Source organism: Lissotriton vulgaris, chromosome 2_1 (genome assembly GCF_964263255.1).
Source record: "Lissotriton vulgaris chromosome 2_1, aLisVul1.2, whole genome shotgun sequence".
NCBI lineage: Eukaryota > Metazoa > Chordata > Amphibia > Caudata > Salamandridae > Lissotriton > Lissotriton vulgaris.
The window spans coordinates 1,347,964,803-1,347,977,767 of record NC_141687.1 but is presented as its reverse complement, the minus strand read 5'-3'; the positions used below and the strand labels follow the sequence as shown (position 1 = coordinate 1,347,977,767).

At 45.4% G+C, this 12,965-nt stretch overlaps 1 protein-coding gene across 1 annotated transcript in view; it reads left to right on the top strand.

The window, feature by feature from the left end:
- EPB41L5 (erythrocyte membrane protein band 4.1 like 5) overlaps positions 1–12,965 on the top strand; it is a 1,452,967-nt gene that overhangs the window by 809,565 nt on the left and 630,437 nt on the right. The gene's annotated exons all lie outside the window — the stretch shown is intronic.

Below are 12,965 nucleotides of genomic sequence, written 5' to 3'. Positions count from 1 at the left end.
GTCTGAATATTTTAAAATTCTGACCTATTAGACCTACCTATACTGTGGCAGTTGTATAGTTTCCACCAGCGCTGCTGAATTTGGCGTAGGAGACTCAAATCCAATTTACTTATAAGCAAGATGTATTTGATGGCCACAAGTGTACATCTGTGCAAGATTCTACCCAGCCTTGTAGATCGTTGTTTGCTTGCAACTACCTGTTTTGCTACATCACCCATTGCGAGCACTTACCCCACTTTGCATTTGGCCTACATTTTGGGGTGCTGGCTTTGGAATCCAATGAGATTGCTACTTCATGAAGATGTTTGTGTCAAATGAATCTTGCACAATTAATTTTATTGTTCTTTGAATGAAAACAAAATATTAAATGCTGTAGGATTATAGTAAAAATCATGTTAATCAGTGCTTCATACTTCACAGCTGTTTTAAGTACTGCTCAATTTAATGGTATCTAACTTATCTATTTCATGAGGATCGAAGGCTGGGTAGGTTTGCAGGGATTCAAATTGTGGCCTGCAGGTCACAGTAGATGACAGCAGTGAGAATTAACTGACTACCTTTTTAAGAAACTAAAATGTACACATCTCAAATAGCTTGCTGCAGTTTATTTTAACTATGATTGTTCTACACGACCTTTCTCAACTCTCATTCTTGAAAACCATGTTGAGAAGAAACCAGGGGTAGCTGTATCTGTGTGTATTTAGAAGTTGTCATGAGGGCAAGCAAGATCCTCAAGAAATGCTTTGTTTATGAGAGTGGGGTTTAATTATTCACAGCAAGGTAATGCAGGGCTGGCAGTGGACTATCTTTGCACTGCTTGGTGGCTTATTTACTCAGTTGCTGCATGCCGTTTTTCTTGCTCATTTATTTTCTTTTTTGGAATGATTGCTAGAAAAATCATTTAGGTTTGAGGTGCTTTGTCTGATCATTTTAGAGGTGTTCTTTGCAAACAATGTGCCCATTTTTGTTGAATCCATTGTTATGAAGACCAAAGGTCTGCTCCGTAACTGATGTTGGAGCTTTGGGTTACAGTTCAGCAGATGAAAGGCAGTTCTGTCTGAATGTATAAATAGTTCACCTTGGTGTGCAGATACCATTGTTCATTAAGGCTGGTAGGGGATGTCTACACTTACCCCCGGGCGACAGCCATCCATGATTAAAACTAGGTCATTGCCCTTCTAGCTGATGCCCCGAACATAGTTGTAACTTTGCTTACACAGAAACCTTGCTTGGCTCTATTCACAGCCATATATTAGAAGGTGAATCCAAAGCAAACGTTTCTGTTGAGCAAAACAAGTAGAGGCAGAATGATCTTTTCACCATTGTAGATACAAAATTTGCTTTCAGCAGAGCTTGGTATTTTGAAAAGCCAACGGCAGGACCAGTTCTGTGGTAATGCCTCTCAACTCATGAGTATCAGAACCAAGAGGTTAGTGGAGAATACACCAAAGTGTGAGTTCTGTGTCCTCTCTTCATTTACCTGTGCTTGTAAGTCCAATGTCTGCCCTTAACATTTGTCAAGAAATCAATTTGTACTTTGTAAAAGGTGCACCTCAGATTGTGCGTGCAAGGCATTCTTGAATTCGGTCCCTAGTGGCAGAGTGACAAGGAACTAAAGATAGGCAGATGTGGTTTTCTTATTTACAAAAGTAAAACGTATGACCCTGGAGGTCACTTTATTGTAAAAATGCTTTCAGCTGATATGTAAACTATTCAGACTAACAGTGCTGATCCAATGCCAGATTTTCAAGAAAGACTGTCCATGTAAATTATTTCCATTTACATTAATTTCATGTATGTTATCTTGCTTGGATTTTCTGAAAAAGTGGTATGAATCTGATCTACATTGGACACCAGTAGGGTAAAAACTCCCCTTGGAGAAAATATATCACACACCCATGATTCAGTCGCATACCCAAAATTCCTGTATGCACTTTAGACTCTCTTCCCCTGAACAAGTACCACCAAGGAAAAAAGTTGCATAAAGTTTTAATATTGTTTATACACACACAGACATTTACATCATATCAACATGGAGCAAATTTCATATAACACTGTAGTTAAAATAATGACATATCACATAAATGTAAAAAGTAGTTAACTGCCTAATCCCCCCACAGTACGACACAACATATGACCCACAAATGTACATAAAATAAAACAATCAAAAGGGAGCACCCCACAGTACAGCACTAATATATCTGTTGTTTATGCGGATCTGTTATGTATATCAAACATGAGTCCCGATGAAGTAGATATTCTTCATCTATGGTCCCTCTTTGTAATCAGAATCTGCGCAAGAAATACGTTGACGTGCATCATGTAAAATATTCAGAGAAATGACGGGCATGTGCCTCTCACAATAAAAAGTCCTTGCTTGTTGCAGGGATACTCTATCTCCTATTCCTCAGGCTTCCCACAGTTGATAGTGATAATTGCAATACCTCTAGGCTAATGGGAGCTCGTGGAGAGCCCGCGGTTGCCTGAACACTAGTTATGGCAGATACTTCCTGAAGAAGATACTTTATATTTGTCTTGCTGTTTGATCGGAGCCGCAGGTACATCATCCGACGGTTAGAGGTGCATGCCCTCCATTTCTCTGAATATACTATGTGATTCAGAGAAGGGGAGTTTCCAGAACCAGTGGAAGGCTATACCTCCTGGTGTGCATACAGACCGTGGAGTTCCAAGTATTGAAAAAATACATATTGAAACACCATCTTTAGAGTGTGATATTGAATTAATTATTTGACTTTTTGGGGGGACTTCTACCTAATTACATTGTCCTGAAGAAGGTGGTTGAATCCTTTAATAACCCTCCGAAATGCTTCAACGTTTTTCTTACCCAGAATCCATTTTCGAGGGACCATAGATGAAAAATATGAACTTCATTGGGACTTGTGTTTGCTATACTAAAAGGATCACAGCAAACAAATGATGGACGGAACGGGGTGGGTATGCCCAGACGTGGGTCCCTTGCTTACTGTGCCACTGGATTCAAGCTAGCCTGGCTGAAGATGGTTGACGTACCCCGAAACCGGTCCCAGGATGCTTGTTTCCGGTCCAGGGAGGACCAGGCCTGGCAGTTCGATCTGGACTGTTCCCATGGGGCACACGGTCAAGACTGATTTGCATATGGCTGGGTTCATACTGGGGTGGCGTAGTGAGCAAAAGAACGATGGATTTAACCCAGATCTTTTGACTGGGGGAGAATGTTTGCATTGTCAGCATCCCGTCCATCATTTGTTTTCTGTAACACTTTTCGCCCTAAGTGGGATGGGTATGCCCAGACGTGAGTCCCTTTGCTTACTGTGCCACTGAATTCAAGCTAGCCTGGCTGAAGAAGGGTGACATACCCTGAAACTGGTCCTAATCATGCTTGTTTCCGATCCAGGGAGGACCTGGCCTGGCAGTTCGGGCTGGACTGTTCTCATGGGGCACAGGGTCAAGACTGATTTGCATATGGCTGGTTCCAAACTGGGGTGGCGTAGTGGGCAAAAGAATGATGGATTTAACCCAGATCCTATGACTGGGGGAGAATGTTTGAATTGTCAGCATTCCGTCCATCATTTGTTTGCTGTAATACTAAAAAGATCAGCGTACACAACAGATTTATTAGTACTGTTCTGTGAGGTGCTCCCGTTTGTTTTTAATAGTTTATATAATTTTGTGGGTCGTATGTTGCACTGTATTGTGGGGGGTTTAAGCAGTGAATTGCTTTTTATGTATTTGAGATGTCATTGCTTTAACCATAGTGTTATATGAAATTTGCTACTTGCTCCATGTTGATATGATGTAAATGCGGGGGTGTCTATACACAACATTAACGTTTTGTGTAACTTTTTACCTTGGTGGTACTTGTTGAGGGGAAGAGGGTCTATAGTGCATACAAGAACAATTTGGCTGAATGTTGTGATTGATTAAACATCATTGGTGTGTGATAGTTTCTCCAAGGTAAGATGTTATCTTAGTGGTTTTGTAGTGCTCTATCGTGATTTGAGGGGCCCCTCATTTTCAATTGCTGCACTCCGGGGCTATAACGCAGTTCTCCTACAGGAATTAGTGTGAAGTGAAGCACATGGGCTTAACTGAAGTGTATTTGAATGCAGAATTTAAGTATTTGACAGCCTAAAATGCAGAAGTAAAAAAGCATACTAAACTTGGGGGTATTGCTCTTGGTGTTTGTCACCACAGTCTGAAACATATTGCTGGTATACATTATAAGCTTGTAGTGCTTAAAATATATATGAAGATGTAACATGTTTAATTTTAGACAGGATGAGAAGCAGTCCGACAAAATCAAAGTGGCTCTATAAATTATTAAAAAGAATACAACAAGAATGCTAAAGCTTCTAAAATTGATACTGGTGTAAAACGTAATGGTGTGAAGGATTGCATAAAGGGCAAACTCTCTCAAAGCAGTTCTGTACTGAATAGAGCTGCATTGGAGATGGGTGCAACCTCATTACATTAACGGTTCAAGCTTATATTTCTACAGTGTGGTGCAAAGAACAGCTTTAAAAATAATTTAACTCTACGTTCCATGACAACATTGCTCTACTGTTACCAATATTGCATGGCCTACTTTAATAAAGCAAATGTGATTTAGTATGCTCATCAGTGTTGCTTTGAATTTGCTGGAAATTTACATTTGCCAGAACTTGATCATATGCGTTTTCTGTATCTTTATTCAAAGCAATGTTGTGGAATTCAAGGAGAAATCTTTTTTTTTATCTTGCTAATTCTCAAATGAGAAAAGGTTGCAGAAGGGGAAAGTTCTCTGGGGGCTGATAATGAAAATGTTTCCCGTACAACCCTTCCCACCTACACGCTCCTTTAAGTATTTTAAAACATAAGAGTTTGATGTATGTTAAATTACAAAAGAATCGGTTATACGTTTATAACAGGCATGCAATTGGGGCACTGTAATCGGTGGATAAATGTATGATCAAGTTCTTGAATCCTTTCTTTCTCTACCGTAAAATATCCATGGAAAAAAAATATTGCACCCTTTGCCCTTCCCTTTTTACTATTGCTGTTCTTTTCTCTCAGCTAACACTCCATTTCAAAACTTTTGTGTACTTTTTTTAGTGGAGTCCAAAGAAGTTGTGTTTATTAACATTTACACAAACTCTAGTAATCTAATTACACCTCCCCACCACCTAACTCCATTTTGTGCTAGATTGGTATCATTCTGCCAAATAGACCACACTCTTTGTCAAATAATTACAACATTTCTTAAGTTTCGCAGCTTGAGGTCAGCCAGTTCTTGTGATGTAAATGAAAATAGTATCTTGCCAACTTTTGATTTCAACATCTCAAACTTTGTAACATGATTGCTTTCAGGCAATGCTGTTGGTGTTTTCATCCGTGAGAGTAGGAATTTCATCATTGTAACTGCGCTGGTTGATAAACAATTTCTACACATAAAATTGAAAGTTCCTCTCCTCCTCATATAAATTGTTTCCTTGGCCATTACTAACGTTGCCTGCATCTGCAGTGTTTGCTTTGCTTAGTTTGCAGCTGTACATAAGATGGCTGTCCTATGATCAATAACAAATTTACACTAGACTAGTGCATTACCATATTTGACCACTATGCTGGATGACTGAAGAATCTCCCTTGGAGTAAAGGAGTTACTCCCCTGCTATCAGGCACCTTAAACACATCTGACCGATTTGCATCTCCCGAGCTCCTGAGGACTCCAAAGATTTCTGCAACACAGGAGGTGAGTTCCCAAGTGTCCCTGAGGTTGATTAGTGCTCTCAGCAAACCTGAGACCCGCAGCCCTCGTGGGGACAGTTCAACCCGTACCCCTGGACACTGTGTCCATTTGCAGAAGCATATGCTTTTCGGCGATCTCTGAGGCTGTGTTTTGGGCTACTTGTAGTCCTGACCCCAAGCAGTGTTTCCACCGAAGATTATTGGCCTACACTCCACAAGTGTTCTGTGGGGTGGTATTTTGTGATTCCTCTCGAGGTCCCTTCGCAATCCCTGATCCGTTGGCCTGTGGGTCCCTGTGAAGGCAACTTTAACTTTCAGTGGGCTTTCCTGGTTGCTCCAGATGTGCCCTGACCCTCTATCGCTTGGAGAGTCTCCAGGACCTTGCTGGTCCTCACCGAAGCATCTTTCATCTAACCGCTTGGGTTGCAGTTGCCAAGGCTTGTTGGTGTTCATTCCCGACACTGATACCACCCTCCGCCCTCGACATCCTTAATGGGACAGCTCACCTCTGGACTTTGGTCTCTTGGTCCCTGTGGCTGCAGAGTAAAGTTTCACCAATTCTTACCTGAAGCACTTGACATCAGTGGCCATTCGACTATCGAACCCCTGTTCACTGTGAATCGACCCAGACTCTGTCCCCTCTGCTTTCAGTTTCTTCTCAGCTCCGATCCAGGCTTGGATCACACCGGACACTTTTCATCTTCCCGGCAGTAGCACTTCTTCGTGTGTCGTCATTAAAATCAACTAGTGTTTCCGACACCACTTGACCCCTATGCTCTTGGCTCTCCTGGGATTGGTAACCGGTAAATCGGGACTCTCAAGGGTGCCTTAGAACCTTATATGTTCCAAAGGGGTTTGCTTGAAGTCCTCTCCTAAGCGTCCTTAATCTTTAAAATTCCAACCGCGACTTTCTCCTAGTCGTACGGAGCTCGCACCTGTGTTCTCACACTGCACACATCCTCTGTGGGTCCCCTGTGTCACTTCCTTGGGGTCCGAGCGATTCTAAGTGCTCTAGGCACCGTGTCTAGTCAAGTCGTGGATGTTATGCCTCTTTCTTAGTATATGGTTTGGTCTCCAGCCTCATCTCAGCCTCATTCTGGGCTACTGCTGGCGGAGGGCTTCGTGTCACTCCCCCAGGCCCATCTCGTCCCCCCAAACAAGTGGCTGCCTCGGCGGGATTGGGTTGGCTTCATTTTGGCACCGCCCCAGGGCCGGTTCGGCTCCAGTTCCTCTCCGGTGCGGGGTGACTTGGAGGAACCTTGTCTAGTGACGCCGGATGGTGCCAACGTCCTTCCTCAGGCAGCGGACTCTACGGCTCCGCACAGGGGTCGTACTGTGTATTCGTCTTTGGACGCTCCTTCTCCAGAGGCAGGCTGTATATTGGTGTCGTCCTCCCCAGAGACTGGTCACAGTGTGGTGTCTTTTTCACCGGCGTCGAAGGGTGGCGTCCCGCCCTTCCTGAGGCAGAGGTGTGTTCGTCAGAGGAGCGGCAGGTCCCTCATTCTTCGGCTCCTTCTGACTTCCAGGTCTGGCCCTTGCCCGTCCCGCTTGGCCTCGGGGACAGCCGCCTTAGTTTGCAGCCGTCGCCCACTGAGAAGCTGCTTTCTCCGCCGCGGGCCCTACGGAGGCGGGTGCGGCCTTCGCTCACATGGTGTCCATGGCTGTGGGCATCCTGCGCATGGATGACCCGGTGGCTCACTTTCCAGCGGACCATCTATTGGATGTCCCCCACCAGGGCTCTAGTGGGAGGGAAATCTTACTTCCCTTTGAAGGTTCACTCCTTTCTTCCTTGATGGGGACTTGGAAGCGTCCTGCCTCAGGGGACCCGGTTCCTCAACATCTTCTGCACCGGCGCCGTGTGACCCGGCATGTCTTTCCCTTCACCCCTCAGCTGCCAGCCCCCTTTGCTGACTGCTTTTACCTCCCTGTCGCCACTGTTTACTCTGCCGTCCCGAGAGGCCTGCTGGCTGGACTCTTGGGGGCACAACATGTTCGCCTCGACTAGCGCTACCCTCCTGGCCCTTACCACCTTGTGTGTGCTGGCTAGGGCCTCCTCCTGTTTGTGGGACTCTGCTGAGTCTCTGGCAGCGTCCCAGGAGATTCGTTATGTGGACTTACGACATCATGCTTTGGATGGCCGGGAGCTTGTGGCGTTTATTCTCCGCTCCGCTCTGGACATCTCGGAGGTGCTTGGCCGGGCCATGGCTTTCTCAGTCGCTCTCCATCGCCATGCTTGGCTTTGGGATGGAGTGTTCCCTGAGAATAATCAGAAGTGACTCATCAACCTTCAGTTTGATGGCAGCCTGTTGTTTCATGCCCCTGCCGACTCCGCCATCCAACGGCTCTTGGCAGGGCTCCGTTCTCCTCCTCCTCCCCCTCCACCTAATCCTCCTCCTCCTCCTCCTCCTCCACCTTCTCCTCCTCCTCCTCCTCCGTCCCGTCCCATCCCGTCCTCAGTGACTCCTGAGTTGGGTTGATTCTGGGCCTTCTTAGGCCGGTTGTTCTGGCTGTGGAGTGTCTTCTGGCCATTTGCGTCCTTCCTTGGGACTTTGGCATTGTTGGCTGCTGGACGGCCCTTTTGTTGCTTCTGTGTGCGTGCTCTGCCGGAGTTGTTGCGCAGACTTGGCCCTGAGATTAGACCACCTGCTTGCTTGGGCTGTTTGTAAAGCCTCCTGCGGAGGTGTATTTTTCCCTGCGGCTCTTTTGTTTTTTCCCCCCAAAGAGGATTCCCATATCTTGGGACTTAACATACCCTATGTGGGGTAGTGGCAGCTGTCATATGGCTTGCGCTCTGCTAGGGGGTTCTGGTCGCCTTCAGGTGCCTGTTCTCCGTTGCGTTTATGTAGGTTGCTTTTGCTTCCTGAGGTCGTGTGTGCGGCCGCTCGTAGTGGTGTGCCCGGGCATCTTCTCTCCCTGCTCCTGCCCTGAGGTCTGGGATGATCCTGTGTTCTCCCTTGCCGGGCGCTGCCTACTCTGCATTCCTGGGGCCTCGGGCTGTTCTTGCTTCTGGTGGCTTTTGACTTCCATCGCTGTTCTGGCTGGCAGGTTGCTCTCCATCTGGAGTGGGTTCGCCTTCTTTTCCCTAGTTTCCTTAGGTCCTCTAGGCTTCTTCTTCCGCTCTTCCTGCCTTAGCAGGGGGCGGTGGCTGGGTTGCCTTGTGGGGAAGTGTGTGTGCTTCGGCCTCTCAGACCATGGCCTTGGAGTGTACGGTCCTCTTCAGCCTGCTCCCTCCTACATCCTTTGTTGTCGTGGGAGGTTCTTCTTGTGGCTGGCAGGGACGAGGTTCTACCTGGTCCACAGATCTGGTCCCCTGTGGTGCCCTCTATTCTGTATTGGCTGTTGGGGTCCTGTCGCAGACCCTCCTTCCCAGGTGGTATTGCTAGGGTATCTAGTCTACCTGAAGGAATCTGCAGCTAGTAGTCTCTATCAGATGTACAAGTTACTTACCTTTGGTTACGATGTATCTGGTAGAGACGATTCTAGCCACAGGTTCCTTCACGACCCGCCCTGCCACCCGTATTCTGCAAGCACCCTTGGGTTGGTCTTCGGTACTCGCCTCCCGTGGGGTTCTGTGTATCCTGTGAGTGCTCTCCTTGTTCTTGATGGATGGCTCCGTCTGGGGTTGGTTCATTCCTCCTTGGTTCTTTGGAGGATGGGGTTCCGGTGCCCTTCTGCTCTGGCAACTCCCGGTTTTAGGGGGGTTTGCTTCTATCCCTGTCCTCCCTCCCCTCCTTCCATTGCTATCCTCTGATTAAGGGTCAGCTGGCCATGTCTTGCCCTTGTCCCTTGGGGGTGGTTGCCCTCTATGTTGGGTGGCTTGGAGATTGTTTTCCCTGTCTCTTGGGACTGGTCCCCTTCAGTGTGGGGGTAGTAGGTTTACTACGTGAGCCATGACTTTACGCATGTTCCTTGCCTCTGGGGCACAGGGGTGGGAGGCTGTCTATGTGCTGGCAGTGCAGGGCTCTCCTTGTTCTTTCTTCTTTCCCTGCCTTTGTGTTCTGCGGTGTTGATACTACTCTGTGTGGTGTTAGTCACGGTTTCTTTCCAATTTTTCTGCTCTTCGCACACTGTTCCCATGCTTCCACAGTTTTTTATCTGGTGGTTCTGTGTTGTGGTGCAGAAAAGTTCTCAGAAGAAAACTAACGTAGGCGCGCCGGGGCGGGTCTTATGTGACCCCACTGACGTCAAGTACGCGGACGACGCCTGGGCGGAGTCGCGTGATGTCACCCCGCCCCCCGGCGCGCAGGGATGCTGTGGCAGAAAAGTTTCCAGATCCAGTCTCATGCCTGGGGATAATTCTACGTGTAGGAATCTGCGGCTAGAATCGTTTCTACCTGATACATCGTTACCGAAGGTAAGTAACTCGTACTTTTATAATAACACTTGTGTGGTTCTCCTTTCATTTGGTCATTCAGGAAGTTATGATCTGGTAAAACAAGCTGCTTTTCATTCCTTCGAGACTTAGCCTGAAGGCTGCTCTCCATAGCTACCACTAGGATAGCTTTCAATAAAGGTCTTCTTTAACCTAATCATCAATTAGGGTTGTTTGGACTGGTGCAAGATGCCCACTTTAATTAGTGGACAGCATATACCAGGCCAATTTCTCATAGCCTTTCTATTGGAGCAGTATGTCTACCATGATTGATATATTCCGCTTTTGGTGTACTGAAGTAAAATCTTGGGCTTGTGCACCTTTCCCTAAGCTATTTTGTGATGTTATATATAGATAAGGTACCCTTCTTCACCTCCGTAATGAATGTTCTCCACATTGCCCTCCACTTGCCATCTGTATGGAATAACAAAGTATGTTCAATTCTTATGGATTTCCTTAAAAATAAGAATTGAAGTCCTCCACTATGAGTTTATAGAAGTTATATATATTTTTGCTTCAGTTATCTGTGTAGTGTGGATGTCACATTCCACATTGAACTGCAATGGGATTATGGTACATTTAATTTAGCACCCATTGTCGATAGATATATGGAGTGAATAAAACTGTAAAAAAAATTACTACGTGCCAGTTATACACATATATGTTGTCCAGTTGGCAATGTGTTCTCAGCTCTGTATGATGTTGCCCATACTTAATTTGTCCAGGCACTAACTTGTAAACATTGCATTATCAAACGTCTACATTTAACAGTCGCCTTAGAACCTTTGTTAAGCACACAAACACCTTTAAGTCTCTGAAGTGCTGATATGTTTGTATCTTTCCAAAAATATATACATACTCTATGCAAATGAGATAGTTTGAGGGTCTTTCTCTGCAATAACTGTACATTACAAAGTGAAATGCGCTCAAGAGTGCATCAATGATTTTCAATGTCTGAATTAGATTTTCATTAAAACTGTTTCTCAATTGAGCTGCCAACCAGGTTTTTTATCTGAAGGAATCCCTATAATACTTAATGTTTTGAGGTTTATCTACCTTGCTAATATAAGTTTTTTGAAAATTAGTCTGATTCTACCTTTTGCTTACCTAACCAGTAGAGCCTCATCAGATTAAACTGAAGCTATGTTTGAGAAACATTTTTTTTCCTGAGGCATGATTATATATTAGGCATGATTATATATTAGGCATTTCCACGAAATAGTGTTAATGTGGAAGAGTAACAACCTATAAAACACTGTTGTGGTTTTAGAATACCGCCGTTCTCCAGTATTAGGGTGTCTTTCATAGATTCACATGCTTGAATAATTCCCTGTCGTCGAAGTGGCAGTCCCACGGTACATAGAATAGTAGTAAGAAACATATGCACATAAATATATAAATATATATAAAAAGATATAAAATATAAATATCCAATAGTGTGTATATTTAAAAATAACATTTTTGAAGTACAATAGAACAGTATTGACTCGTAGAAAGCATTGAGGGAGTGTACACTTTTCTAACATATCCATGTAGTTATAATGGTCCATATTCCAGCCAATCAGGCTGCAGCACCCTCTACAACCTTCTCAGAAGCTCAAACCCTCAGATTTTCTACCGCACATCTTGTGAAGGGAGTCTCTCTGAGCTTTGCTCCGTTTTCTTTTGTCAAAATTCTACAGAGTCTTCTGAATATGTCTTCTTCTAAAAGGTCTTTGTTTCGGGCTTGTACTGCCTGTGGAAAACTTCTCTTTTTTCTGAGGACCCTCATAAAAAATGCAATTATTGCTTATATCCGGATCATGAGGTGAGAAATTGCAAGCTGTGCAGGACCTTTTCATCAAAGATTTTAAAGGACAGAGAGGCCAGTCTCCTTCTGTGGCTGCAGAAGTTGAAGACCTCAGACAACCCAGTGAATGATGTAGAGTGTCATTTTCCACCATTCCAAGACCTCTCTTAAGCGTGGGTGTAAGACCTTAAAAAGAAGCTCTCTGATGCTCTGAATCTAGTTCCCCCACAGAGTTTGCCGGCCTCTACGCCTACGGGACCTGGTTCTCTGGCGCCGCAAACTCCAGCTGTGCCCTTTTCCTCTAAATAAGGTGCCAACCCGTCGACTAGCTAGTCGACGCGCACGTCTACGATGACAAAATCAGTCACCGTGATTTCTACCTAGACGACGACCTGCCCTCTGTCGAGTAAGACTACATCTTCAACATCGTCGACGATGGTTCTAGAGGTTCGGCCTATCTCGTCGACAATAAAAATCTCATCGACGGCTCCCCCAAAACGCCATTCGTCGACGAAGGCTTCGTCTTCGCGTGCATAGTCGTCGACGCTAACCTCTTAATCAACGATGGTCTCGTCGTCTGCGAGTATCTCGTCGGCGGCAATTTCGTCGGCGGCAGCCTTGCCATCGACGGTGGCTCAGTCGACGCTGAAAGCCTCGTCGACGCTAACACCCTCTTCGTGCATTTTTCTTTGGCGACTGCAACCACCTTCACAGTGACAACAGCTGCAACTCGACGACCCGCACCACTGGTATTGAGCCCTGTACAACACTCCACAGGTCTGCCTGCTCAACTATTTGCATCTGCAGATGAGGATGACTGACGGTTCAGATGTGGATGACAACTTTCGAGCTGCAAATAGCCCATCTGAATTGAATATAAAATGCCAAGATTATGATGATGAGGATCTAGACTCTCATATCTCCATTGCAGATGATGATAATGATGCTGATCGAGTTCCTATGGCCCAATTAACACTTTCGTTGATTTCAAACCTACAATATGACTACGATCGCCGTTTTCCACCCTCTACGCAGGCCACTCCACTACCAACACCAATACCGGTGTCAGTTCCGGTTTCA